The 26,863-nt window shown below is 49.2% G+C and overlaps 2 protein-coding genes, 1 long non-coding RNA gene and 1 pseudogene across 14 annotated transcripts in view; 2 read left to right on the top strand and 2 right to left on the bottom strand.

The window, feature by feature from the left end:
- The window catches only part of ARMC9 (armadillo repeat containing 9), a 148,101-nt gene extending 146,029 nt beyond the window's left edge, over nt 1–2,072 (bottom strand). For 9 of the 10 annotated variants that reach the window (XM_006935682.5, XM_006935684.5, XM_006935683.5 and 6 more), the window contains exon 1: nt 1,955–2,071. The gene's annotated coding sequence lies outside the window, so the exon portion shown is untranslated. Of the gene's footprint in view, nt 1–1,954 lie in introns of all 10 variants that reach the window. The other variant, XM_019838848.3, reaches the window with a different exon arrangement.
- A 12-nt stretch (nt 2,073–2,084) lies between these two features.
- Nucleotides 2,085–15,785, top strand: LOC109502928. Of its 3 annotated transcripts, none has more exons than XR_002161845.3 (3): nt 2,085–2,773; nt 12,252–12,383; nt 14,318–15,785. It is a non-coding gene; the product is annotated as an uncharacterized LOC109502928 (long non-coding RNA). The 3 variants fall into 3 exon arrangements; XR_006583604.1 differs by lacking the exon at nt 14,318–15,785 and adding an exon at nt 14,036–14,062; XR_006583603.1 differs by lacking the exon at nt 2,085–2,773 and adding an exon at nt 10,798–11,914.
- A 2,027-nt stretch (nt 15,786–17,812) lies between these two features.
- LOC101082335 lies at nt 17,813–20,095 on the top strand (annotated as a pseudogene).
- A 5,191-nt stretch (nt 20,096–25,286) lies between these two features.
- The window catches only part of PSMD1 (proteasome 26S subunit, non-ATPase 1), a 95,899-nt gene continuing 94,322 nt past the window's right edge, over nt 25,287–26,863 (bottom strand). Inside the window, exon 25 of the mRNA XM_011285628.4 lies at nt 25,287–25,507. The gene's annotated coding sequence lies outside the window, so the exon portion shown is untranslated. The remainder of the gene's footprint in view (nt 25,508–26,863) is intronic.

Raw genomic sequence — 26,863 nt, 5'->3', positions numbered from 1 at the left:
GGTTTTGACGAAGGGAGACAGTGACGTGGATGTAGCAGGGAGTGCACCTATCCTTCCTGGCACCTGCAGGCCTGCCAGGGACCTGAGGAAAGACTGCTACGGTTTGAGGACCCCCACCACCTCTGCCCCACAGCAGGCCCACCAGCAGCAAACCTCCGATATCCCCCACACCACATGCTCTTCCACAACTCCAAACCGTCTGTCTGATGCACTCGCCCCACCACAAACCTGACTCATCAGGGTAACTTAACCCAAAACTGACCTCTTTCAGGAGGTCTGCCATGAACCCCTCCCCTTCCTTCCCTATCAAGGAAATGCTCTCTCCTCTGAACTCTACATTTACCTCTACTGCTATACTTATCACCCTGTCTACAAAGGCAGGGAGGTGGATTTAAATTTGATGTCTCCAGAACCTAACAGAGCCTGGTAGGCATCACAGACACCCAAGATATTTACAAACAAATGATGTCCAAGCAGAGAGAACAGAATTTTGAAGACCAGAGAACAAGAGAACGTTGTTGTTTTTGAGAATGCAAGCTCTTCCTACCTCAGGGCCTTTGCACATCCTCTTCTCGCTGCTTACAACACTTTCCTCCTCTTTCTTCACCTGGCTAATCCCTGTGCTTATAAACATCACTCACTCAGAGAAGTTCTTCAAGACCACTATTTGAATGGGATTCTGCTGTGATGATCTCTCAGTGAATGTGAGCCACTGTTGGATATTCTATTACTGACATCTTGGAAATGAGAATTTCATCTAAACCTTTATATCATAAAAAGTTCACTTTAGGGGCGCCTGGGTGGCTCAGTCGGTTGGGTGGCCGACTTCGGCTCAGGTCACGATCTCACAGACCGTGAGTTCGAGCCCCGCATCGGGCTCTGTGCTGACAGCTCAGAGCCTGGAGCCTGTTTCAGATTCTGTGTCTCCCTCTTTTTGACCCTCCCTTGTTCATGCTCTGTCTCTCTCTGTCTCAAAAATAAACAAACGTTAAAAAAATTAAAAAAAAAAGTTCACTCTAAGGGTTTACTGTATGCCAGGCAACATGCAAGATGCTTCACATTTAATTGTCACAACAAAACTGAGAGATGAATATAATTTATATTATTTTACAGATGAGGTAACTGAGGCTCAAACAGGTTGAGATGCTCCCAATAATCCAGCCAGTAAGTGACAAAAGTACGAATTTAAGTCCAGACAGATATTAACCACTACACAAGTACTACCCAAAACGCTGGGACCACCTCAATCAGGATCGCCTGGGATGCTTCTGCAAATGAAAATTCCTAGCGCCACCCTGATCTTACTGAACACCATGGCAGCACGATGCCCAGAAACTGATTTAAACAAACTCCCCGGATGACTTTTATGCACACTCGAGTTTAAGAACCACTGCTCTACTTTATGCAGAAACTAGACAAAACTTCTTCAGCCATTCTTGAGGATTGCTTCCTAATTTCCGTAGAATAGGGCTCTAGGACCTACAAGCTGATCGAATAAGGGGAAGACTATGGGATTTGTCTGGAAGACGAAATTGCAGTGTTAGCATCCTAGTTTGGCTTAGACTGGATGAAGTCTGGAGAGGAGGTTAGCTGAGGCAGATAACAGAGCGGATGGATCTAAAAGCCCCAGGCTACCCGCTCGTGCCGCCACTACCCAGCTGGACGACTGGCGGCCCCTTCCAAGTTCGGTCCACTGCAGCACAGATCAGAGACTACTTGCGGGAAGCGGCTGGGCCCGTCCTCGGTTTGCCCAGGAGGCCGCCTCGGGCCCACGCCAGAGTAAGAGCCCAGGACGGCCGACCAGAAGTGGGGCGTTCGGCAGCGGCTGCCAAGCTGGCTTTCCTCTGGGGCGAGGGCTCCGCAGAGCTTCGGCCCTCGGGCCCCACCACTGCTCCTTTCCGCCCGGGGATGGCAGCCTCCAGGGCGGCCGGGCCGCGTCGGAGGAGGCGCTTACCTGCTGCACGGCCGCGGCCGCCCGCGCCAAACCCGCTCCGCCGCCACTTCTCCAGCTGTCGCCCAGGCAACCGGCGCCGCCAGTTCGACGTCACGTGGGGGCGGTGCAGCCAATCACGGAACGCAGCCGGCGCGGAGCATCCTGGGAGGAAAGGCGGGCGATTCGGGAGCTGGGGCTCTGAGGCCTCCCGGCAGCGGAAGTGAAGCGGGATTTCGCGGCGCGGTGGCCCCTGCGTGAGGCTCGCTGTGGGGTGGCTTCCCCTGTCCTCCTCTCCACGACTTCCCGTTCGTTCATTTCCACACACGCGGTGCCTGGCGCTCTGCCCGGCTCTGGGGATGAGCCGACTGGGCTCAATACCTAACTTCAAGGAGCTCGTTGTATCCCGGGAAAAACAAAACCGGCCAGAGAATACAATACAGAGTGGTCGTGGAAAAACAGGTGTTACTCCTGTTCGCAGGAGGGACTCAGAGTTACCTTGGAACCAAAAATGTCGCCCCAAATCTGCCTACGCTTCACCCTTCCACCCCGCTGCAGCACTTTCTGGGAATTTTAAGAAACTTCCCCCGCCCCGTGTGAAATTTTGGTTTTCAAAAATAGAACAGCGCAAATCCTCCCTCTCCTTGCACGTGGTGCTTCGGGGCTCAGGTTAAACAGCACTGAAAGAGCACCTACCAGTCTCCAGCTCAGCTGGAGGGTGGGGAGGTGGCTGGAGACATGACCTTCCAGGCACTGAGGCTCTGTCGTGGGAGTCTTCGTGTTTCCACCTCATGCTTCCAAAAAGACGGTCAAGGCCAGAGTCAGGGAAGAGTCATGGAGAAGGTAGGTGAGCTTTATTTTAAAGAAGCCCTAAGATGGTCTGTGGCCACCATCTCCCTGGCCTCCAACCCTGCCACTGCTCTTCTGGGATCTGAGATTGCCTTCAAAGAAAAGCTATATTTGGCAGGAAGAGAAATCCTGTCCATGTAGTATGTATTGAAAATAAATGTCTGGGTGGTTCAGTGGGTTAAGCTTCTGACATCGGCTCAGGTCGTGATCTCACGGCTTGTAAGTTCCAGCTGAGTTGGGCTGTGCTGACAGCTCAGAGCCTGGAGTTTGCTTCGGATTCTGTGTCTCCCTCTCTCTCTGTCTCTCCCTTGCTCATGCTCTGTCTCTCTCAATAAACATTAAGAAAAATTTTTTTAATAAAAAAAATAAATCTCCCGTTCACAATAAGTTAACATTTGTCAGTTCACTGTGTGCCAAAGGTCGTCAGACAAAATATAGAACACTTAAATTTTTTTAAACGTTTTTTATTTTTATTTTTGAGACAGAGACAGAGCATGAGCAGGGGAGGGGCAGAGAGAGAGGGAGACAGAATCTGAGGCAGGCTCCAGGCTCTGAGCTGTCAGCACAGAGCCCGACGTGGGGCTCGAACTCAGGAACTGTGAGATCATGACCTGAGCCAAAGTTGGACACTCAACCGACCGAGCCACCCAGGTGCCCCTAGAACACTTAAATTTTGAATTTGGATTTCAGATAAGTTTTTAATATAAGTATATCCCAACTATTGGTTTATTTTAATGTATATACAGGACATTATATTGGCCTGTATTTTTATTTGCTAAATATGACAACCCCCTGTGTGCCCAGCATTGTGCTAAGTGAATTACATAAATTATTTAATTCACGCCACATCCATGAGATGGATAATATTTTCAGAATTGTATAGATTAATGTTGTACTTTACCTGAGGTAATGTACATGCTGATGTCTGATCTGGGGTGCTTTCTACTGCAGTAAGCTAAATCATATCAGTCTCTTTGTCCAAGTTTTGTCTTTGACAAGATAAATAACAGCAGGTACAGCGAGGTTAAGAACTCAGAGTTCGCACAGCAGGGGACTGGTGGAACCGGACCAAATCTAGGTCCTTGTGCCTTTGAACCCTGGGCTCTTAGCTACAATAAATACCACTCCTGTTTTGCATTTGCCTTCTGGGTGCATTTGCCTGACTTCCAGGATTATGGTCATTGTGGTGGCTATTATCTTTGTCTGCCCATCACCTCTGTCCCTCCTGGTAATACACCTGACCACGGGGTTGGTCACACAGCTGGGAATAGACTAATCTTACCCTGCATCTCTGACCATGGTGATTGGCCCAAGATGGGCATGTGATTCAAGCTAAGCCAATGAGAGTCTTTCCGAGGCATTTTTCTGTTGAATTGTGTTCAGGTTATTGTAAAATGAGATTCCAGGGTAGCCTTATAACCATGTCCTTTGTCACATAAAAAAGCCTGAGAAAATGAAGCTGTCACCCAGAGCGATGCAAAGAGAAGATGCTGGGGTTGTCAAATCCCTGGGTCCAGACTCTGAGTTCCATAGAGCTGTTCTCGTTCCTACAGCAGCTCCAGCAGCCCTCCAGTCAACCAAATAGTTTTCTATTCAGACGGATTCAAGTTGGGTTTCTGTCACTTGCAACCCAAAGAATCCTATTGTAGACATAATTTCTGTATATGGCATATCAACTCAAAGTGCCTTCAACAAGGGGATTTGTTATTAATTAAGAATGTCAGGTTAATTTTCTTACAATAAACCCAGAGGTAGCTTCTTACCATCATCTCAAGTTGTCAAGGATCTAGGTTGGTTTCTGACTTGTACCTTTGTGATTGTGGGTGATACCGGAACAAGCAGATATGACTTGAAACAGTAGATAAATTGCTATCATTCTTTATACTTTAAGAATTCCTTCAATTCCTTGAACACTTGTGTGATACAAGCACTAAATTGGAAAAAAAAAATGTCAATGTGATATGTCCTGGTATGAGTACAAAGAATATTTTTGTCACAAAGGCAAACTGCTTCCATCTGAAGTGTCATCTGGGCAGTGCCCATGTTGACTCTGCTCTGTATATCCATGAGTTCAGAGCAGTACGGTAAACCAATGCCTCCCCTTCCCAGTTCTTAGGCCTACCAAAACATCCCACTGGTTTTTTCTTGACAACTCCAGTTTTCCCAAAGTGCCAATGCACCCACAATGACTTTCTGGTGCCTGGATGGCTCAGTTGACTAAGTGTCTAACTCTTGATCTTGCCTGATCTTGCCTCCAGTTATGATCTCACAGTTCGTAGGACTGAGCCCTACGTTGGGCTCTGTGCTGACAGTGTGGAGCCTGCTTGGGATTCTCTCTCTCCCTATCTCTCTGCCTCTCCCCTGCTCACGCTCTCTTTCAAAATAAATGAAATGAAATGAAATGAATCTGTATAAACCCATCACTCCAATTCTAGGATTATCAAAATGTTGCTGCTGGAAAAAACTCAACCCCAAATTCAATTCTTGGAATATGCACAATACTTCAGGGGAGCTAACCAAGCTTTCCCTGAAAATAAAAGGGACTGGCTGAGTTCTGCATTCAAGGGACAAATCTGAGCCATCTGCAGCCCTTCTATGGACCTTAGCCCTTGAACACCTTGGGGGTGGGAGGCCATGCATCTCTGTGCCATGCTACACAGTTTGTTTTTTTTTTCCAGTTTCAAACATTTTAATTTTTTATTGAATTATAATTGGCATACAATATTATATTAGTTTCAGTGTACAAGAGAGTGATTCTATATTTTTATACATTACAAAATGCTCATCACAATAGGTCGAGTTACCATCTGTCACTATACAAAGTTATCACAATATTAAAAAAATTTTTTTTAAGTACTCTCTATATCCAACATGGGGCTTGAACTCATGACGCTGAGATAAACAGTTGCATGCTCTACCAACTGAACCAGCCAAGAGCCCCCAAATTATTACAATATTATTGATTATATTCTCTATGATGTACATTGCATCCCTGTTATTTATTTTATAACTGGAAGTTTGCACCTCTTAATTCCCTTCATTTATTTGGCCCATCCCCCCACTTCCCTCCCCTCTGGAAACCACCAGTTTGTTCTCTGTATCTCTGAGTTTGTTTCTGTTTTGTTCTGTTTCTTCATTTGTTTTTGCTTTTTAGATTTCACATATAAGTGAAATCGTGGTATTTGTCTTCCTTTGTCTGACTTATTTTATTTTGCATAATACCCTCCAGGTCCATCCATGTTGTTGCAAATGTCAAGATTTCATTCCTTTTTATAGCTGAGTAATATTCCATTGAATATATGTATATACCACATCTTATCCATTCATTTGCCTGTGAACACTTAGGTTGCTCCCATATCTTGGCAATTACGTACGGGTACATATATCTTTTTGAATTAGTGTTTTCATTTCTTCAGATAGATACCCAAAAGTAGAATTGCTGAATCACATGATAGTTCTGTTTCCAATTTTGGGGGGAACCTCCAACATATGGTTTTCCATGATGGCTGCACGAATGTACATTCCCACCAACAGTGCACTTGGGTTCCCTTTTTTCCTTGCCAACACTTGTTATTTCTTATCTCTTTGATAATAACCATTCTGACAGGTGTGAGGTGGTATCTCATTGCGGTTTTGATTCGCATTTCCCTGATGTTTAGTTAGTGATGTGGAGCATCTTTTCCCGTGCCTGTTGACCACCTTGTATGTCTTCTTTGGAAAAATGCCTCTTCAGGTCCTCTGCCTATTTTTTAATAGGGTTTGCCTTTTTGTTATTCCATTGTCTGAGTCCTTTACATATCTTGGATAGCCACCCCTTATCAAGTTTGTAAGTATCTTCTCCCATTCAGTAAGTTGCTTTTTGGTTTTATTTTCTTTTGCTGTGCAAAAGCTTTTTAGCTTGATGTAGTCCCATTTGTTTATTTTCTTTTTCTTTTGTTGCCGTTGCTGGAGAAAGCAGATCCAAAAGTGACACAGCTCTAAAATGAAGTCATCTTTGCAGCTGTCGCAGGCAAGTGCCTGGCCTCTCTCTCTACTGAAGGGCAAATAGCTGAAACCACACACAGAGGAACTGTGTCAAAACCCCCGAAGAGAATGAATTGGATGAGAGGGGGAAGCCACCTAAATTAAGCCCTTCAGGCTGACCCACTCAGACAAACCTGGCAATCAGCTGGATTGAGTTTATCTCGGAGCTCCAACAGGGGGAGTTCAGACCAAGGGCATGTTTCTGAGAAAGCACAGGGCCTGGATCTAATCAGCAGGTTGGAGGAGGAACGTACTGAAATACCGAGGGCAAATCAAAAGATGGACTACTGCCAACCCACTGCCTGGGCAAAAAAAAAAAAAAAAAAAAAAAAAAGTCCTTCCAGGAAAGTTGGGTTTTGTCACTGTCCAAAACTCATGATGTATGGGGGATTCAGATACATCTGTCTTCCTAGCTCAGAGTCCATGCAGAGGTGGAGGAACTGGATTTTGGTCCGCAAGGGTTGCTTGATTTCGTGGAAAGAGAGCATACCCAAGTGGGAATACACATCCCCATCCCCTAAGGGAGTTATCAGTGAGCAGGAAAGCAGGGGAGTCCTGACGGTGGGTGAGGCCGGAGTCTTGGAGTCCATCTTGGCTTCGAGTGCCAGGTTTCCTTGCCCTATCCCAGAGGTGTGAGTTACATCACAGTCCCCAACTGTCGTGTGGACTTGATGAAGCTGGCAAAAAGACGCAGGCTATTTGGACTTCCAGAGGGGCATCTGGGTGGCTCAGTTGGTGAAGCGTCCCACTTTGGCTCAGGTCACGACGTCATGGTTCGTGGGTTCGAGCTCCGCATTGGGCTCTGTGCTGACGGCTTGGAGCCTGGGGCCTGCTTTGGATTTTATGTCTCCCTCTCTCTCTACCCCTTGCCCACTCACACTCTGTCTCTCTTTCTCAAAAATAAACATTAAAAAAAAATTTTTTTTAATGAACTTGCAGAAGAGCAAATCTGGGACAAGATCTTTTTTTTTTTTTTTTTTTTGAGTAGGATCTATACCCAACACGGGTCTTGAACTCACAACTCCGAGATCAAGAGTCATATGCTCTACCAACTGAGCCAGTCAGGTGCCCCATGGAAGCAAGATCTTTTCAAAGCAAGTGTACATCTGCAAGAGACTGGTAGGACTCACAGCAGCTGGTGTTCATAGATACAGACGCTTAAGGTTCTTAGGAATATCGCCAGCTTCTAAGCAAGCTTAAAAATGCACACTGCACGGCATGTGATGTGAGCACAGAGCAGTAAATGCTAAAGTGACCGCATCTGGGTGGTTTCCCGGCTGTTGACACATCTCGAGAACCAGCAAGACAAGGCACACACAGAATGTCTTTAGTCTTGTGGCTGTCCCTGGCGTTTGGATGGGATGCTGCAGAAGGAGTTCTTGTGAGCCACTAAGCACGCCCTGACCTCCTCTTGCCTTAGCCTAAACACCAGTGCTTTCCCTTGTGACTGTTGCTCTCCTGGTGAGACCTCCACACGGACCAGAAAGGAGTGTGAGACGGCGATAACTGAGCTACAAGATGGAATAGATTCATCTTCATAAAAGGCATAATTCCTGATGATGGAAAGTGCACACAGTCACATTAAATCTCCCTTTTTACCCTTCTCCTCATCATTAGCGAATGATCCATGAGCTCAGCTGAACCTGAGGTCAAGGGCAGGAGGTAGAACTTCTGTCTGGCCCTGGGACCAAAAGCCTTTCGCTGCTAACAGACATACGAAGCCAAAAGTGAAACAACGGGCGGTGAGGGGAGAATGTGTATGGACCGGCCACTGGCTTTCGAAGCGCGGTCCCCAGAGTGGCCTCAGCAGCGTCACCTGGGAACCTGTTGGACGCGCGCCTTCTCTGGCCCCGCCCACACCTGCTGACTGCGTTGCTGCGGGCGGTGGGCGCCGCGAAGGGGCTGGGACGGCGCTGGAGCGCAGGGGCAGCGGGGAGAGCGCGCGAGGCCAGCCCCGCCGACAGAGCGGGCTGCGGGGGGGGGGGGGGGGAGGTGCGGGAGCCGGGGCTGCGGGGGGTAGACCCCCAGCCGACGGTCAGCTCAGGGAAGGATGGGGTCAGCCGGGGCCCTGGGGTAGCGCAGCAGGGCAGCGGCCGTCCCACCCCGACCTGGGCCTGGGCGGGGCGGAAATCTGGCCCCTGCCAGGCCCCAGGCGCAGCCCCTCCGCCCCACCCTCGGGCGGTCACTTCCAGGAACCCGGACTCCGGCTGTGCCAGCGCAGCGGTCGGGCGCGCAGAGGTTCCCAGAAATCGCGCGCGCTCTGGAGTGGGGACCGGGCCGCCCGGGCATCGCTGCTTTCCTCCCATCAGTCGCCCGGGCCGCCCTCCCGTCGCCGCCCCCACCCCCGCCCCGGCCCCGGCCCCGGGCCCCCATGCGGGCTCCCCGCTCGCTGCAAGCTCTCCCCCTTTGGCGGGACGGCCTCGCTTTCCCTGCTGCCTCAACTCCTTCAAGTCCAGGGACAGGAACCCCTCTCAAAACAGCTTAAGCCAGCGGCGCCAGGCTGGCGCAGTCGGTAGAGCAATGTGACACTTCTTGGGGTCGTGAGTTTGAGCCCCATGTTGGGTGGCCTTACTTTAAAAAATAAGTTTAAAAAAAAAAAAAATATATATATATATATATATATATATATATATATATATATGTATAAACCCAGCTTAAGCCAAAGGATCTTTGCTGGCTCCCGTCAGCGGGAAGTCAGAGGAGGAGCCCCCCTCGCCCCTCGCTCAAAGCTGGAAGGAGGACTCCCGCCCCGCCTTTAGCTCTGCGCTTGACGCTCTTCTCTGGGCTCTGCCTTTGGCTCTGTGTGGGAGTGACTGGAAGTCAGTTCTGTCTATGGCTAGGCCCCAAGTGGGTGGCCTGCACAGAGCTAAGCCCCAGGGCAGGGCTCTCCCTGGAGTCTGGGGGCCCTGAGTGTCTGGTTCCAGTCCTTCCAGGGTGGCTACGCGCCGCCCTTGGCTTTCTAAAACATCTCTGTGTGTATCGGGTAAGGGCTCCTTTGCTGAGCGTGTTCACGCTGATCGCTTGACTTGCAAGGATGACTCTGGGCTCACACAGGCTCACACAGGCTGGGCGGTGGTGGCTCACCCCCCCCCCCCCGGGGCCTTGGAACTCCCCATCAAGGAGGAGAGGTGGGGGTGGGGGGCACAGACACATGCCCCGGCCTGGCCTCCAGCTCTGGGACCCCCTCCCCCCTCTTACTGTAAGTCAGGGCAGCGGCCTGGTTCTCTCACTCCAGGCTGGAACAGGTCCCAGGAGGGCCTGCCAAGATCCTGGGGGGAGGTGCCAAAGTCGGCAGAGATTTGGAGTAACGGGCTTGGTAGCAGCATCTTGTCTGGGCTCAGAGGTTTCTGCTAAATAGAGTTAAGTCACCCCTTGCTCTGAGTATTTGCAGCCTCTAGGGGCGAAAAAGCTGTCCAGGAAAAGTGATAGGAACCGTGTCCATCCCTTCGGGCTCAGGCAAATATGGCCCAACTGAGGGCCTGGGCAGAGCCAACAGGGGAAGCTCCAGGGACACTGGTGCAAACAGAAGGGGCGTCGTCGTCAAATACTGCAACAGCCTGAGGCCTGGACGGACGCTCTCTGGGCCCCTTGGCGTCCCAGCCGTCGACACTAACACATCAAGACTGTGCTCCCCGCTTGGTGACACTTGGCGGCCGCCTTCCAGTTCCACCAGCTGCAGGATACGGTGGGCCCCAGCTCCGACAGGTGCTGTTAAAGCAGAGTCCCAGAGCTCTCTGGGACTGCTGAACAGGGGCTCTGGAGTCAACAGGACCACATGAAAAACACACAGAGAGTGAAAGAAGTCCATGGTCGGGGGGGGGGGGGGGGGAACCTCCTGCTGCCAAGGGACCCTGCAATCCATCGCCTTTGAACATCCGGCTGGGCTGGGGAAGCCTGCGCCCCTTGGACGCAGCTGCTTCCTTCCCCGTGGCCTACTGGCTGGTGATGGGGTGGGTGGGGGGGGAGGGGGGGCGCGCGGGGCGGGGGGATGCTCTGAGTCTGGACGCTTCCCTCGCTGGGCCGTGAAGTGGTGACTTCCGACCAACCACGGCCAGGCTGGAAAGATGACACAGTCTCGTTTGTATGGAGAGGCAGGAAATTTCTTTCTCCAGATATTCTGATAGGCTGCGCCCTGGACTTGTTTGGAAGAAATACTTGGCTAAGTCCTTCGGGCTGAGGGTGGGGTGAGGAGCAGACGGGAGTCCGGGGTCTTCGTGTTCCGCCTTCCCAGGAGTCCGGGTGCCCCAGGGCCTTTGCCTCTGAGCGCTGAGGTGGCTGTGGGCTGTGCCAGACGAGGGGGAGCTGGCACTGACCTGAAGTGCCCTGACAAAGAAGGGGATTGGAGCTGGGGAGGGATGGGGGGGCGGTTAAAGCCGGTGGGGAGCCACTCTGGGAAACCACGGTGGGGCTAGATCCGTCAGCAGGGGGTTTGGGGGGCCAGAAACATCTAATGGAGGGAGTAGCATGAGCAATATTGGGCCCAATTACCCTTCTCCCCTTTCTCCACAGTAATAAAAGCAACCATTTTTAACCGGCCACATGCTGCTAGGTGATTCAACTGTGGCCAAGGGGATGAAAGCAGAGACTGCATCCAACATCCCGGATGCGACCGTCAGGGGAAAGTTGTGTCTTCTTTGTTTTCTTCCTCCTTTCTCCTTCTTGACGCTGGAAACGCAGATGGGGTGTTTGAAGTGCAGGTACCACGTGGGACCTCAAGGTGACCTTGGGGAAGGAGTCCATACATGGTAGCCCTATTGGTTTGGTGGGGCCACCAGAACAAATGATCGCAAACTGGGCGGCTTAAAGTGACAGAAGCATATTCTTTCTCTTGGAAGCATGTTCTCTCACAGTTCTGGAAGCCAGAAGTCTGAAATCAAGGTGTGGGCGGGGTCGGTTCCTTCTGGAAACTTTCTTCCAGCCTTTGGTGGTTGTGGGCCATCCTCCGCTTGTAGATGCTTCCCTGGCTGCGTCTCATCACGTGGCCTTCCCTCTGCGTCTGTGTTTCTGTGTGTCCTCCTCTCTTCCCATAAGGACGCCGCTGGATTGAAGGCCTCCCCCTATTCCTGTCTGACTTCCTCCTGGTTACCTGCAAGGATCGTCTTTGCAAATAAGGTTACATTCTGAGGTTCTGGGTGGACGTGAACCCTGTGGGGACTCTATTCTGCCCAGTACACAGCACCACAAGGTGGAGGGAGCTTGGGTCCCTGACACTGAGGCACACCGGGCCAGGCTGCTCTAAATGCCTACAGACGTGATGAACAGAGGGAAGCAAACCTCTACCTTATTTAAGCTACTATCACTTTGATTGTCCAGGGAGATCTGTGGTCACGTCTAACTCATGCGAATATAGCCCCTCAGAACCCCTCATGCCATCTACACATTTCTTTTGGGGGCATTCATGAGTGGGGCGCTTGAAAGGAAGCTGAGTTCTCTTTATAATTGGGCACAGGGTGAAAACCCGAGACAGCCTGAGGAGGAGAGGCAGCTGACATCCGCCCGGATGATGTGTCTACCAAGAAGCACTTCCTGCGCCGAGCACTCTGATTTGGGAGCACTGAGGAGGGAGACAAGCATCCAGGGGGTAGGTCCAGCAGGTGGCATCTGGGGAGGGGTTGTCTTGGGAGCTGGGAGCATCAGGAGGCTGTCACTGCTCAAGGACCCAGCTCTGTCTCTGCTGCCCACCCCAGTCCACACGGCCCCACGATGTTCCTTGACCTTCTCCATACGTGACCCTGGGGGAGACATAGATTCAAGGCCCTGTCCTGAGAGCCAGTGGGCAGCTGGCGCTGCCCTGCCTGTCTGGTCGCGCAGACCAGCTTGCCTGGACGTGAGCGGGCCCACGCAGCCCATCCACTGCACTCTACCTCGAGCAGGTGCCAGAGCATTGTCCCGGGCCAGCTCTGTACCTGAGCTGGAAGGATGGAACTCTGACCCTGCCTGTCTTGTCTGTCTTGACCCAAGGTCAAGGCATACCTAGAGGTGGTCCAGCAAAGACCCACAGACCCCTATATCTCTGGTGGCCACAGGACTAGGCTTAGGGCAGCATCTTTGGGGGAGCTTAGCAGGAGGTGGAGGGAAGGGTGGCCCGGCTGACTGCTGGAACGGAGACTCACTTTGACATGATCTGGACTTGGGCTTCCACACACAGTAGGACTGGGCAGGGAGGCACAGAATGAGCTGCGATGAATCATCACCCTGTCCTGTGCCTCCGTCTCCCCCTTGAGCCTTCCCACGAGATCCCTTCCCGGAGGAACCTACCAAAAGGCTGGTAAATAAACATTTTTGGTTCCAAGAACAGCTGGGGAGGGAGGTGCAAGGGTAGCTCCTTCTCAGCCTTCTCCCTGGAGCGAGCCTGGAAGTGCCGAAGGGGTGCTGGGGCCTGGGGGGTGGCCCTCCCTCTGGGAAGGCGGGGGTGCTGGCTGACCCACCACTGAATCCAGGGGTACTCTGGAATGGCGGTTTAGTATGGTGGCACTGCCCTGTAGTGTCTAGGCCTTGGTCTGGACCCCAAAGCCCCTCGAGTCTATGCTGTCCAGGCCTTTGGGAGGCCAGGTCTCAGGCCAGGCCAGCTGCGACCACACAACTTCCTGAGCAGGCCTTTTGCCATGTCCACTCACGGCACCAAACCCAGAACACAGGTCTGGGGAAGGAGCCAAGATGGGGACAGATTTCCTTCCCCCCAACCCCCCCCCCCCACCATCTTGGCCCCAAGAGCCCTCAGGATTCTGGTCTGTCCTGACTCACATTTTCTAGAACCATCTGTGTCATAGAAATGTGTGCGTGCCTCTGGCAATGTTCTTTACTTGCACTTGGAGGTCTGCCTCGCTCTGGATTCTCTAATCGGGGGCTCCTGGGGCCGGAACCACAGTGGAGCCCAAGCTCCGGGTGAGGCCCTGTCCTGGGAGGCTGCCTGGCCCCCGGCCCTCCATAGCCCCCACTCCCTCCCTCCGGGAAGCTGTGAGAGCCGCAGGCGCCAGCCAGAAGAGCCCATTCATTTTCTCTGCCTGCTCAGGCTTCACATGTCCTTTTAGGGTAGAGCCTGCCGACGACGCAGCCAGCAGAGGCCAGGCTGCTGGGGAGGAACAGACGGGGAGGCCTCAGAGGGGCTCCCCACTGAGGATGCCTAGCTGCCCTGGGTGGCGAGTCTCCAACTTCCCAGACGTCCTTGTTAGCCTCATGTTTTTTTTTTTTTTTAATTTTTTTTTTTTCAACGTTTATTTATTTGTGGGACAGAGAGAGACAGAGCATGAACGGGGGAGGGGCAGAGAGAGAGGGAGACACAGAATCAGAAACAGGCTCCAGGCTCCGAGCCGTCAGCCCAGAGCCTGACGCGGGGCTGGAACTCACGGACCGCGAGATCGTGACCTGGCTGAAGTCGGACGCTTAACCGACTGCGCCACCCAGGCGCCCCATTAGCCTCATGTTTTGTAACGTCCTCCTTCCTATCCTAAAATGAAATTCCCAGGTAATTTTTTTTTTAATTTTTTTTTTAACGTTTATTTATTTTTGAGACAGAGAGAGACAGAGCATGAACGGGGGAGGAGCAGAGAGAGAGAGAGACACAGAATCGGAAGCAGGCTCCAGGCTCTGGGCCATCAGCCCAGAGCCCGACGCGGGGCTCGAACTCACGGACCCCGAAATTCCCAGGTAATTTAACCTGTTTGCCCACATGACTTTAAAATAATCATTATAATGCCCTAACTGTAATAAAAAGAAGACATCAAAGGAAAGCGATTTGTAAAAACCAAACCTATTTCCGCATGTAAGCACTTGGGCCGGTTACACCAGTCTGATGCGTGTGGCCTTCAGGCAGCCAGCGCCCTGCGGCTGGCGCACGTGTGCCGTGGTAGCAACTTGGGTCCTCGGTGCTGTGGTCATTTTCGACGCGAGTTTTCAACATGATGAGCGGCTCTCGGTAAAGGTCTGAAGCGAACCAAGACCAGTGTCACCGGAGCCACGCTCTTCAATAGTCCAGTGTGGCAGGCTCCCCCCAGGGGTGCCGCTTGGGTTCCCCAAACATCGTGGAAATGCCCCCAGTCACCCCAAAATGCCCCCACCAATGTGTGAAATGCCTCCCTCCTCGGGGCAGCTGTGCCCCTTGTCTGAAAACCACTGCTTCGGGCCCTGGGAGTGGTGGGCATAGGAACGTGAATTGACCAAGTCCAGCTAAAGACATGGCCGTGACAAGAGCAAGTCGCCTCTGGAAGTACTCTTTTGGTATCAGATGCCCCAATTCAACTCCAAGCGGCTTGCGTTTTGCTTAAGCGCAGCATTTTGCTGCTCACGGCGTTTCAAAGTCTGGAAGTCGAGGCACAGAGCTGCCTCTTGGCTCGGCGTCCTCTGGGTTGGCATCACATCCAGGCCACATCGGAAACGGAAGAGAGGGTGGTTCCCAGTAGCCGGAACAGGTGTCCCGGGGTGGGGGCTTATCGGCCGGGGTCGGCCTGACGGGAGTCGTTGGTTCCTCGCTGACGCAATACCCATGGCCTGTGGCTGGAGGGTGCCGACCGGTGCCTGAGCGGAGGCCGCAAGTGGCCCGTTCCTCGGGGAGAAATGAAGATACAGATGCCAGTTAGCCGAGGGAACAGAAGTGGTGGCTGGACTGCAAAGGTTATAGAAGTTCTCCGGAGAAAGGGCGATACGTGAGTGAATGAGCTTCCTGGGTCCTCTCTAAAGTGGTACAGAAGTAGGGGCTGAACGCAGTCGTTTATGGATCTGACCTCCGTAGTTTGGTTTGTTCCCGCTGGCTTCCGCTCAGACGCAGTGCTCTTCCATATTCCTTGTTTGTGGCGGCTCCACCACCACAGCCTGGCTGTGTTGAAGCAGAGGCTTGGGAATACGAAGGGGCCCAGCACGGGTTACCTGTCCCCATTCGGGCCTAGATCAGGGCCCTTGAAGACTCCAGGCACTAAAAAGATTATGGTGCTTCCACTTAACGCCCTTCCTTGCTCCCATTAAAAATAAACACATTTCTTTTCTTAAATTTTTTAATGTTTATTTATTATTGAGAGACAGAGCGAGACAGAGCACGAGCAGGGGAGGGGAAGACAGAGGAGGAGACACAGAATCCGAAGCGGGCTCCGGGCTCCGAGCTGTCGGCACAGGGCCCGACGCGGGGCTCGAACCCACCAACTGCGAGATCGTGACCTGAGCCGGAGTCGGATGCCCGACCGACTGAGTCACCCAGGCGCCCCAAAATAAAACATTTCTAAGGCACAAAATAAATGTAAGGAAGTCTAGCAACTTGTTAATTTTTTCCCATCAAGAACGTTTCGACTACAAATATATGTTGATCAAATTATTTTCAGAAGAATGGAATTATTTCGTCCTGGGCCCCTGCGATGCCGGCTCCAGCATGCGTGTGGCCTGCTGATGGCGGATCTGGTGCTGCCGTCCTCCCCCGCCCCTGAGCGTGACCCTCTTGCCTTCCCCTGGCTGCTGGCGGAGGTGTGACCGGGCTGACTGCTCACGGTTCCCCTTAGAGCACTCGAGAGAGGGGAGGCTGTGTTCAGGCCACTGTGGGGCCGGCCCGAGGCCTGGGGAATCCGGGGCCAGGACCCCCCGGATGGCGTCTACTCCCGGGCGCCATCAGGTAATGCCGTGTCACACGAGCCGCAGTCTCAGGCTGGGGCCACAGCGGGGCACCTTCCGGGGAAAGTGGGCATCGTGGCCTCTGGGCTCCTCAGTATGCCCATCACAGGGCTCTAGGAAAGACGGCAAAGAGGCATGTCGTAAAGTGGGGTGCTGCCAGAGTTAGACAAATCCCAAGTCCTTTTTGATGGCGAGTCGCAATCGCAGAGGCGTGTCTAGGAGAGCCTGGAGACGGAGGCCAGTGGGCCTGGGCCGCATATCGCTTGTACCACAAAGACTCCTCCAAGGGACCGCTGCAGGACGGCACTCCCACTCCTGCCGCTTGGCCGTCAGTTTGGTTTCTGAGGACCTTTCCTTTGGGGAGGACATCCTGTCTCCAGGTGCGCTCACACTGTCTCAGTCGTGAGGTCCTGCATTACCCCCGGAGACACCCCTCTCCTCGGGTGGGCCTTTGCTGAAGGCCACGCTGTTGGAGGGCTCCCCGCTCTCCCCAGATCCACACCCCATCGAGGTGGCAAGGGGACACCGGTCTCGTGGAGGCGGTTTTGTATAGGACGGTGTTTCTCGGCGTGGCCTCGGGTCCATCTGCGTCACGATCATCTGAGCGGGAGCTAAACTTGCTGGATTTCCGAGTTGGACTCCAGATATGCTGAGCCACTGCCATAGTGACTAAAATATACGCAAAAGCAAAAGCAATAAAAAAAGATTTTGTAGTCACACAGATCTGGCTCTGAGCTCCCGTCTCACAACTGACGACGCGCCCTTACCCTCTCTGAGCCCCATGTCCTGGGGCAGAACTATTTCCCTCACGATAGAATTGGGAGGATTAAAAACGTCAATGCGAGGGGCACCTGGGTGGCTCAGTGTCTGACTCCTGATGTTCAGGTCATGATCTCATGGTTTGTGAGATCAAGCCCCAAGTCGGGGTCTGCACCGACAGCACAGAGCTCGCTTGGGATTCTCTCTCTCTCCTTCTCTCTCTGCTCCTTTCTCACTCCTGCGTGCTCTCTCTCAAAATAAATCAGCACACACGGGAGCAAAATACAGGCTTGTCGCTATCTGTCCCTCCATCCGGCTGTCCATCCGCTCCTCTGTGTGATACTTACTGAGTGTCTGCAGTGAACCAGGAACCGCTCTAGGCGCCAAGAATACGGCAAAACCATCCCAAACAAGCTCCTTGTCCTCATGAAGTTTATATGCTAATCATGTGTAAGTCAGAATCACCAGACTCCCCGAGCTAACGCAATTATTTAATCTGAAACCAATAGGCTTTATTTATCAAACATTGTGACAGGGACTTTGGGGGATACTTTGATGCTTGCCCTTCAAGAGCTTATTTATGGACTGGCTTGTTAACAGACATCCTACACAGGAAACCATGGAAGAACAATGAATCGCCTTGCTAACCGTGTGTCCTACATGCCCGAGAGGGGCTTGGAGGAGAGACTGATTCCTGGGGCTGGCAGTGAGGTAAGTGAATAGCCCTTCCTCTCACCCTGAAGGCTTCTAATCTAAGAACAAAGAAAGGAATTTGCTTAGGGACCCGTCACCCCCCCCCCCCTTATTTTGGACAGGCTAGTTTATACCCCTCATAAGCGAAAGCCTTTGATGCTTGTGAACCTCTTAATCTTTAGAACATGAATCAGGGCTTCTGAGAGATCATGGCACAGGAGTCAGAGGCTGCTCACACCAGGTCCTGGGAATATGACTTAATGGGAAACTCCTTCTGTCTCTTCAACTCTTCGCCAAGTCCCAGCTGTATGTAATGCCTGAGATCTTGGAAAGTAATTATCTCCCGGATGCAAATAAATAACCCACTGATTTGGAAAACACTGAGTGCATGCACCAAAGGAGCTGCCCAGACCCCAGCAAACAGATGGGAAATGCCCATCAGTAGTGGGCTGTGTTGTAGAGGCTCTGGGGATTAGAAAAATACTACTTTTGGAAGACCCACAGATGGCCAACAGACACACGAAAAGATGCTCAACATCACTGATCACCGAGGAAATACAAATCAAAACTACAGTGAGCTATCACCTCCCACGTGTCAGAATGGCTAAAATCAATGCAAAAAACAACAGGTGTTGGCAAGGATGTGAAAGGGGAACCCTCGTGCACTGGTGGGAGTGCGAACTGTTGCAGCCACTCCAGAGAAATAGTATGGAGTTTCCTCAAAAAGCTAAAAATAGAACTACCCTACAATCCAGCAAATGCACTACTATTTAACCAAAGGATACAGAAATACTGATTCAAAGGGATATATGCACGCTGATGTTTAGGGCAGCGTTATCTACCATAGCCAAATTATGGAAACAGCCCAAGTGTTCACTGACTGATGAATGATGTAAGATAGACACACACACACACACACACACACACACACACACACATTATATATATGTATATATAATGGAATATCACAGCCATTAAAAAGAATGAAATCTTGCCATTTGCGACGATGTAGATGGGGCTAGAGAGTATTATGCTAAGCAAAATAAGTCCGTCAGAGAAAGATACCATCAAATACCATGATTTCACACATATGTAGAATTTCAGAAACAAAACAAACAAGCAAAGGGAGAAAAGAGAGGGGCAGACCAAGAAACAGACTCTTAACTATAGAAAACAAACTGATGGTTACCAGAGGGGAGGTGGGTGGGGGAATGGGGATTAGGAGGGCACTTGTGATCATCACCGGATGTTGTAGGGAAGTGTTGAATCACTATATTGTACACCTGAAACTAATATTACACTGTATGTTAACTGGAATTTAAATAAAAACTTAAAGAGAGAACAATGAAATAAAATACTGCTTTTGTTGACAACCCCTTTCTAGAAAGGTGTCCTGGCTTAGGAGTGTGGCGGACACAAACTAGGAGCACAGTCTGGACATAGGATAAGCAAAGAAGTAGCTATTTGCCATTTGTTGCCCCTTTGGATCAAACAAGGCCAGAAAATTAACGGGCCAGAGACCGACCAGCTTAATGGAAAGATGAACTGGAGACACAACTGTACAAATGGCTCTTGATGTTGAACAGGTCCCGTCACTGTTATGAGTGTCCTCATGTGTAAAATGAAGGGTGAGACCATACCGTTATTCAGCTAAAATTTAGTTAAGGCCTACTCAAGTACTAGGCTCTTTAATAAAGAAGATCTTGCTCTTTGAGGAAAACGCGCTCGGAGCCACAGCGGAGCTTTGGAGGCCCGGCTCCTGCTCCTGTCTCACCGCTGTTCGCTGTTGCCGAGGAACAAGTCGGTCAGGAAGCCGCGAGGCAGCCGTGGCTTTTAAAGCCACCGGGAAGACACCTGTGGAACCGGAGGTGGCGATTCAGCAAATTAGAATTACTCTAACCAGCCGCAACGTACAATCTTTGGAGAAGGTATGCGCTGACCTGATCAGAGGCGCCAAGGAAAAGAATCTCAAAGTGAAAGGACCAGTTCGGATGCCTACCAAGACTCTGAGAATCACTGCAAGGAAAACTTGCGGTGAAGGTTCTAACACTTGGGATTGTTTTCAGATGAGGATCCATTAGCGAGTCATTGATTTGCATCGTCCTTCTGAGATTGTTAAACAGATTACTTGCATCAGTATTGAGCCAGGAGTTGAGGTTGAGGTTACCACTGCAGATGCTTAAGTCAGCCTTTTTTTTTTTTTTTAAATTTTTTTTTTTCAACGTTTATTTATTTTGGGGACAGAGAGAGACAGAGCATGAACGGGGGAGGGGCAGAGAGAGAGGGAGACACAGAATCGGAAACAGGCTCCAGGCTCTGAGCCATCAGCCCAGAGCCCGACGCGGGGCTCGAACTCACGGACTGCGAGATCGTGACCTGGCTGAAGTCGGACGCTTAACCGACTGCGCCACCCAGGCGCCCCTTAAGTCAGCCTTTTTAATAAATTGATTATCAGTTTAAAAAAAAAAAAGATCTCAAGGTAAATGCGTCTATATCCTAGGGGGTCGTGAGGAATGAGTATATGAACACATGTGATTCCCAGTAGTGTCGGGCACATACTAAGGATGTAATAATTAGCCATTATCATTTAATCCCTGTAACAACCTTGAGGTGAACATTATTTCTTTTGTACAAATGAGAAAACCACCAAGGGACAAGATCAGGATATGAACCAGTCTGAGGCCAGAGTCCACGATTTTCCCATTACGTAGTTTGGCTTGGAAGGGCCCCTGTGGCTTTTAATCGTAAAAAAAGGAAAGGGTAGAAAAGGAATTTGAACTTTAGAAACAATCAAGCTAACCACCTTCTAAGGAATGTTTCGTGGAAAGTGGAAGTGTTGTCTCATTAATAATGAAGATAAGGAGGTTGGGGAGGGGTATGGGACAAAGCCACAAAAGCTTCTTTGCCCAAGCTCATTTCTTCTCATCTCATGCCAGTTAGAGATTTCAGAGACATGATCTTCCCTACACACACAAAGAAAAGCCTGGGTTCTCCAAGAACACAACTGAAAAACAGTCCTTAGCAGGAACGTTTAATCACGACAGGAATGAGAAAAGACTTTTATAGATCCCTGGAGAAGGCAGCTCCAAGACAGACGAATTAATCACCTCTTACGTGCTCGTGGACTCCGTCCCAATCCTTCTGTTAGTGCTCAGCTGTGGCTCTCACGTCTCGATACAGGTAGTCAATGACTAGGTGATCATGCTCTATGTGCTAAGGTTATAAATGTAAGCAAGACAAATGAGGGGGAGGGGTGCCTGGTGGGTCGCTCAGTCTGCTGAGCGTCTGACTTCAGCTCGGGTGATGATCTCACGGTTTGTGAGTTCACACCCTGCATCGGGCTCCACTGCTGTCAGTGCAGAGCCCGCTTCGGATCCTCTGTCCCCCTCTCTCTCAAAAATAAATAAACATTAAAAAAAAACAAAAACAAAGACAAATGAGGGGGAAAATAGGTAACTTAGGCAATGAATGACGGTAGTAAGGACAATAGGGGGTGATACTGGGTGCTGGGGAAGCAGAAGGACCTAGTCCAGCTCTGGGGGTGGGGGAGGGGAGGTGGAATTGGTGTGGGTTTCTTGAAGTAAGTCTCTATAAATTGAAACCTAAAGAACTAACCAGTAGATTCACCAGACCTAGAGGGACAGGGTGGGAGTGAAGAAGAGAAGGGTATTTCAGGAACAGGGAATGGTATGTGCAAAGGCCAGGAGGTGACACAAAGCTTGGATCTTTGGAGGAAGTGTAAGTGGTTCTGGGCGTGAGGTGGGAGAAGTCAAGAGAGAAGCTGGAGGGCTGAGCAGCAGCTAAAGTCTTGTGTAGTTTTGAACACTTACTAAAGAATTTGGGCATTATTCAACAAAGAACCACTGAGAAACTTGAAGCAGATTACTATGATTTGCATTGTAGAAAGCTCAGTTTGGAAAATGGATTAGAGTGGGCTAAGTCTAGAGGCTGATAGACAGTTAAGTGCTTGAACCAGGGGTAGTGACCAGTGGGGGAAGGAGGGTGGATGAACTGAAGAGATAATTGAGGCTAAACATCGAGTCAAGGGGGAAGCGTGGGTTTCTGGTGCGAGCTGCCAGACGGAGGGGTTGTCATTAGCTCCAAAAAGTTAGAGGAGACTGGAAGTGTCTTGAATACACTGTATTAAGTGCCTGAGAGGCAGCCCGAATGGGGATCCAGTGAGTGGCTGGATGTGTGTGCCAAGAGCTCAGATGAAGAGGGTGGGAGGGATGTGGACTGGAGAATCATCTGCACAAAGATGGTGGATGAAGGTGTGGGATGGATGGGCTTGCTTGGAGAGTGGGCCAAGAAGGTCAAAGACCCAATTCTGAGGAAGGCTAGAGCTTAAAAGCAGAGGGAGTGGGACCTGCCAAGGTGCCCAAGAATCCTTGCACAAAGAAATGCTCAAATTAAGTGTTTTTTGAATTTGTTAAACGAACAGGTTGGTCAGAGGAGGAAAAGACTTGCTATTGATGCCATGGAGAGTACTTTTATTAATTTTTTTAAAGATAAGGTATCTTTAAGGATTTATTAGTTTGTTATACCTTTACAGTTGGAGGGCGAAGAGGAAAATATTAAAGCTCTTTGCTAACAAAATGGCTCTTGGAGATTAATTTACATATCATTACCCATGATAACCAACTAGCATAAAAAGCAGTTAAAAATGGTTATATTCCACTAGAGACATTTACTGAAGTCATGTTTTTTGCCTTAAAGTCTAAGGAGAGTGCTTTTATTTATTTATTTTTAATTTTCTTCTTAATGTTTATTTATTTTTGAGACAGAGAGAGAGCATGAACGGGGGAGGGTCAGAGAGAGGGAGACACAGAATCTGAAACAGGCTCCAGGCTCTGAGCTATCAGCACAGAGCCCGACGCAGGGCTTGAACCCACAAGCTGTGAGATCATGACCTGAGCTAAGTCAGATGCTCAACCCACTGAACCACCCAGGCACTCCATAAGGAGAGTACTTTTAAAAGCCAGACTCAGCAGTCATTTAACTGCAGATGGGTTTGAGAAAGACAGGATTCTAGTATTCACCCCAGTCCAAGAAATCAATTTCCTTCCATTTGGTTTCCTTGCTGTGCATCTCACTTGCTTTCAAGTCGGCAAGTTCGCCACAATGACATCATCTGGGAGTTAACTGCCGCCACTTTCCCGTTTCTTCTGGTGAATGTGCCAATTCTTAGCTCCTATCCTGTCTTCACACATGACTTTATTTCACCCTGTTCTATTTCACCTTAAATTCCTTTGCTCCTTGGTTAGCTCTCAGTGTTATGCACATGCTAGGAAGTCTTCTAGGAGAACAAAAGTCATCATGAAAACAATCTCATCATAATCTGATCCAAGTGGCCATTTTACTTTACAGCTTACATTTTTTTTTAGAGCTACAACCTCAAGATTTAGGACCAAGTTACAAATCCTAAATTGCCTTGCTTACAAGGAACTGAAGCTTGACCGCTCCCTGAAGTTCAATCTATAAGCGTGGAATAACTTTGGCCAGAGGCCAGTGAATGTACCACCTCTCCCAGACTACTCAATTTTGGACAGTGACATCATTGAGAGACTTCTGTTTTATAAACATTTCATATATTAAGGGAAATGTTAGAGATAACTGTCTGAAATGCAAGCAATGTTAAGAGCTTGAACAGGAAGGACATAGCTAATGAGAGGCTAGGAAATGAGATAATCTCTTTTATAGAATCATCTGATATTGAGGAAACAGGAATTTACAAAGGAGGGGATACAATGAAATTAACCAATGAGTGGAGCCATCCTTGGGGATCAGTAACCTTTAGACCTGGGTCTAACAACAAAGCTGTGGTGGAGTGGAACAGGGCTGATCCGTCTGGGCGTTTGTTTCCTCTAATGATAGCACCCCCCGCAGAAGCCCTTAGAAGGCTGTATCCTAAATTAAAAAGTGTAAGGATCAAGGTTGGAGCAAAGAACTCTTCTTGTATAAATGCTGGAAGTCACCTTTTATTTTACGTGATTGAAGGCCAAAACACAAAGAACCCCACCCAACCCCCCCCAAACCAGCTCTTATTGCTGTGTCCCAGTACATCAAAGACCCGCTTCACACGGCAAGAAGACGAGAAGGGGAGGTTGTCAGAATAATGACCTTATCTGCTTATTTCAAAAGCCCAACATCTAAGTAAGATCTGATAATACAGAAATCAAAATAGGACTTGCCAAAACATACCAAATTGTATATACTTCAAATTTCTGCATTATATTACAGTTATATTTCAAATTAAAAGGCACATGGGAAAAAAGGGCAGAAAAAAATGGGAAAAAGGGTACATTATCAAATCCCGTGGCTAAATGAAATGAATTGTATCTATTGTCCTCAACAGGGTCAAAAGCAGGTAACAATAAGCAAAGCTTATTTAAAAATTATTATTATATTTTTTTTTTAAATTTTTTTTTTTCAACGTTTATTTATTTTTGGGACAGAGAGAGACAGAGCATGAACGGGGGAGGGGCAGAGAGAGAGGGAGACACAGAATCGGAAACAGGCTCCAGGCTCTGAGCCATCAGCCCAGAGCCCGACGCGGGGCTCGAACTCCCGGACCGCGAGATCGTGACCTGGCTGAAGTCGGACGCTTAACCGACTGCGCCACCCAGGCGCCCCTAAAAATTATTTTTTAATGTTTATTTATTTTTGAGAGAGAGCGAGCGAGTGAGTGCGGGGGAGGGGCAGAGAGAGAGGGACACATAGAATCTGAAGCAGGTTTCAGGCTCTGATTTGTCAGCACAGAGCCCGACACAGGGCTTGAACTCACAGACCATGAAATCATGACCTGAGCTGAAGTCAGAAGCTTAACCGACTGAGCCACCCAGGCACTCCAGCAAAGCTTATTTAAAAACAAATGTTACTGGGGCACCTGGGTGGCGCAGTCGGTTAAGCGTCCGACTTCAGCCAGGTCACGATCTCGCGGTCCGTGAGTTTGAGCCCCGCGTCGGGCTCTGGGCTGATGGCTCGGAGCCTAGAGCCTGTTTCCGATTCTGTGTCTCCCTCTCTCTCTGCCCCTCCCCTGTTCATGCTCTGTCTCTCTCTGTCCCAAAAATAAATAAAAAACGTTGAAAAAAAAATTTAAAAACAAAAAAAAAAAAACACAAATGTTACTGAGCTGCCTAAATAAACATTTCCCTTCGACCACTATAAGGACTTCTTCAGTAGATGATGGCACCCATACCCTCAATCCAATTTTAAAACCTGCAGAGAATTCTTGGAGTCATGAACAAAGGTTGATTTTTTTTTGGCATAATTTTTCAAATAACCTATATACTAGTTTAACTTCATCAACATGAAAGTCATGCGTACTCATCCTGACAATCGAGGATTTAGCTCTTTGGGTTTAGGCATTTCATGGTGGGGGGGAGGATATTAGGTCCATTCATTTAAAATCGAGGCTGAAAAACAAATTAAAAAGCTCTTGTCCATTTTGAGATTTTAATATATTTATTTGAAAACCAAGTTCTGTAAAGAGCACACTAAATAGTCCTATATCTTCTCTTCACCAAAGACTTGGAGACAAGGTTCTTCAGGTCAACGCAGAGGCAATGATACATGCAGTGAATAGCGGGTCTCGGCATGAACGTCCTCACAGGCATTTCCCATACGAGCCTGGACAGTCTTCTTCAGAAGAGCAATGAGATCCTAGGGAAGGGGTGAGGGGGAAAGCTAGGGTCATTCTTTTTTTTTTTTAATTGTATTTGAGAGAGAGAGAGAGAGAGAGAGTGCATATATGAGCAGGGGAGAAGATCAGAGGGAGGGAGAATCGTGAGCGGGGTCCACACTAGGCATGGAGCCCAACAAGCGGCTCAATATCACAACCATGAGATCATGACCTGAGCCAAAATCAAGAGTCAGATGCTCAACGAGCAGAGCCACCCAGGAGCCCCTAGGGTCATTCTTTAAACATTTTTTTATTTTTTATTTTTATTACTAGCTGTTGAAGTCTAAAACTAGCCCCTGACCCTGCCTGTGTCGTCCTAAAAGCTACTTTTTGCTAAGACAGACTACAGTTTTTATACTCCTACTAGACTATTTTATCCTTTTGAAAAGAATAAGAATCCAATTTCTGTGGTGCCTGGCCTGGCTCAGTTGGTGGAGCGTCGACATTCGAACTCGGGGCTGTGAGTGGGTGCAGAATTCACTTAAAAAAAAAAAAAAAAGGAAGAAAGAAAAAAAGTCCAGTTTCTAACTAAAACTTTTATAAGCCATCTTGTAATTAACTGCCTTGAAAGATTTAATCAGGGGGTTTTCAGGAAGGTGTGAAGGTGTTATAAAGGCTTAATTAAGGGGGCTAATGTGAGTCCGTTCAGTTCCACATAGACACCGAGTGCTCATTGTATCAACAGTGCCTTGTGCTGCTTGGGTAAAGCTTAGGAAACCAAATGCTGAAAAATAATTTTCAAAAGTAAGTTTACATAACCAGGAAGTTAGTGTAAATCTCCCTCTCTCAAAGGTCCAAACACTCTCAGAGGCTTGAATGTAGTTTCCTACTAATGGCAGGGTTTCTGACTTAATATTTATCTGAGACTTCTGTAAAAAGCTTTCATTAAATGCTGGTCAGTGGGTAACACTCATGGTGCTAGACTTACCACCTGACGTTTAAATGTATTTCTTTTGTCATAATGTAATAAATGATACTGTTTTTATTATTTTTATTTCCATTTTATTTTAAGTGTATTTATTTATTTTAGAGAGACAGAGACAGTGTGAGTGGGGGAAGGGCACAGAGAGAATCCCAAGCAGGTTCCACACTGTCAGCACAGAGCCTGACACGGGGCTCGAACTCAAGAAACCGTGAGATCATGACCTGAGCTGAAAGCAAGTTGGACACTTAACTGACTTGAGCCACCCAGGTGCCCCTGTTCTTATCTTCGAAGAGTAGAAGAGTAAATTCTTATTTGTCTGAAAATGTACGTGTACTAGGGTGGACTTAGTAAACCTCGATTACATAGTTCATAGGTTATCTTCAAATATGTGATGACTACTAACAAGATGGGG

The sequence above is a fragment of the Felis catus genome, chromosome C1 (assembly GCF_018350175.1).
Source record: "Felis catus isolate Fca126 chromosome C1, F.catus_Fca126_mat1.0, whole genome shotgun sequence".
Lineage (NCBI taxonomy): Eukaryota > Metazoa > Chordata > Mammalia > Carnivora > Felidae > Felis > Felis catus.
The sequence above is the reverse complement of the archived record's forward strand: the minus strand, read 5'-3'. Positions and strand labels throughout refer to the sequence as shown.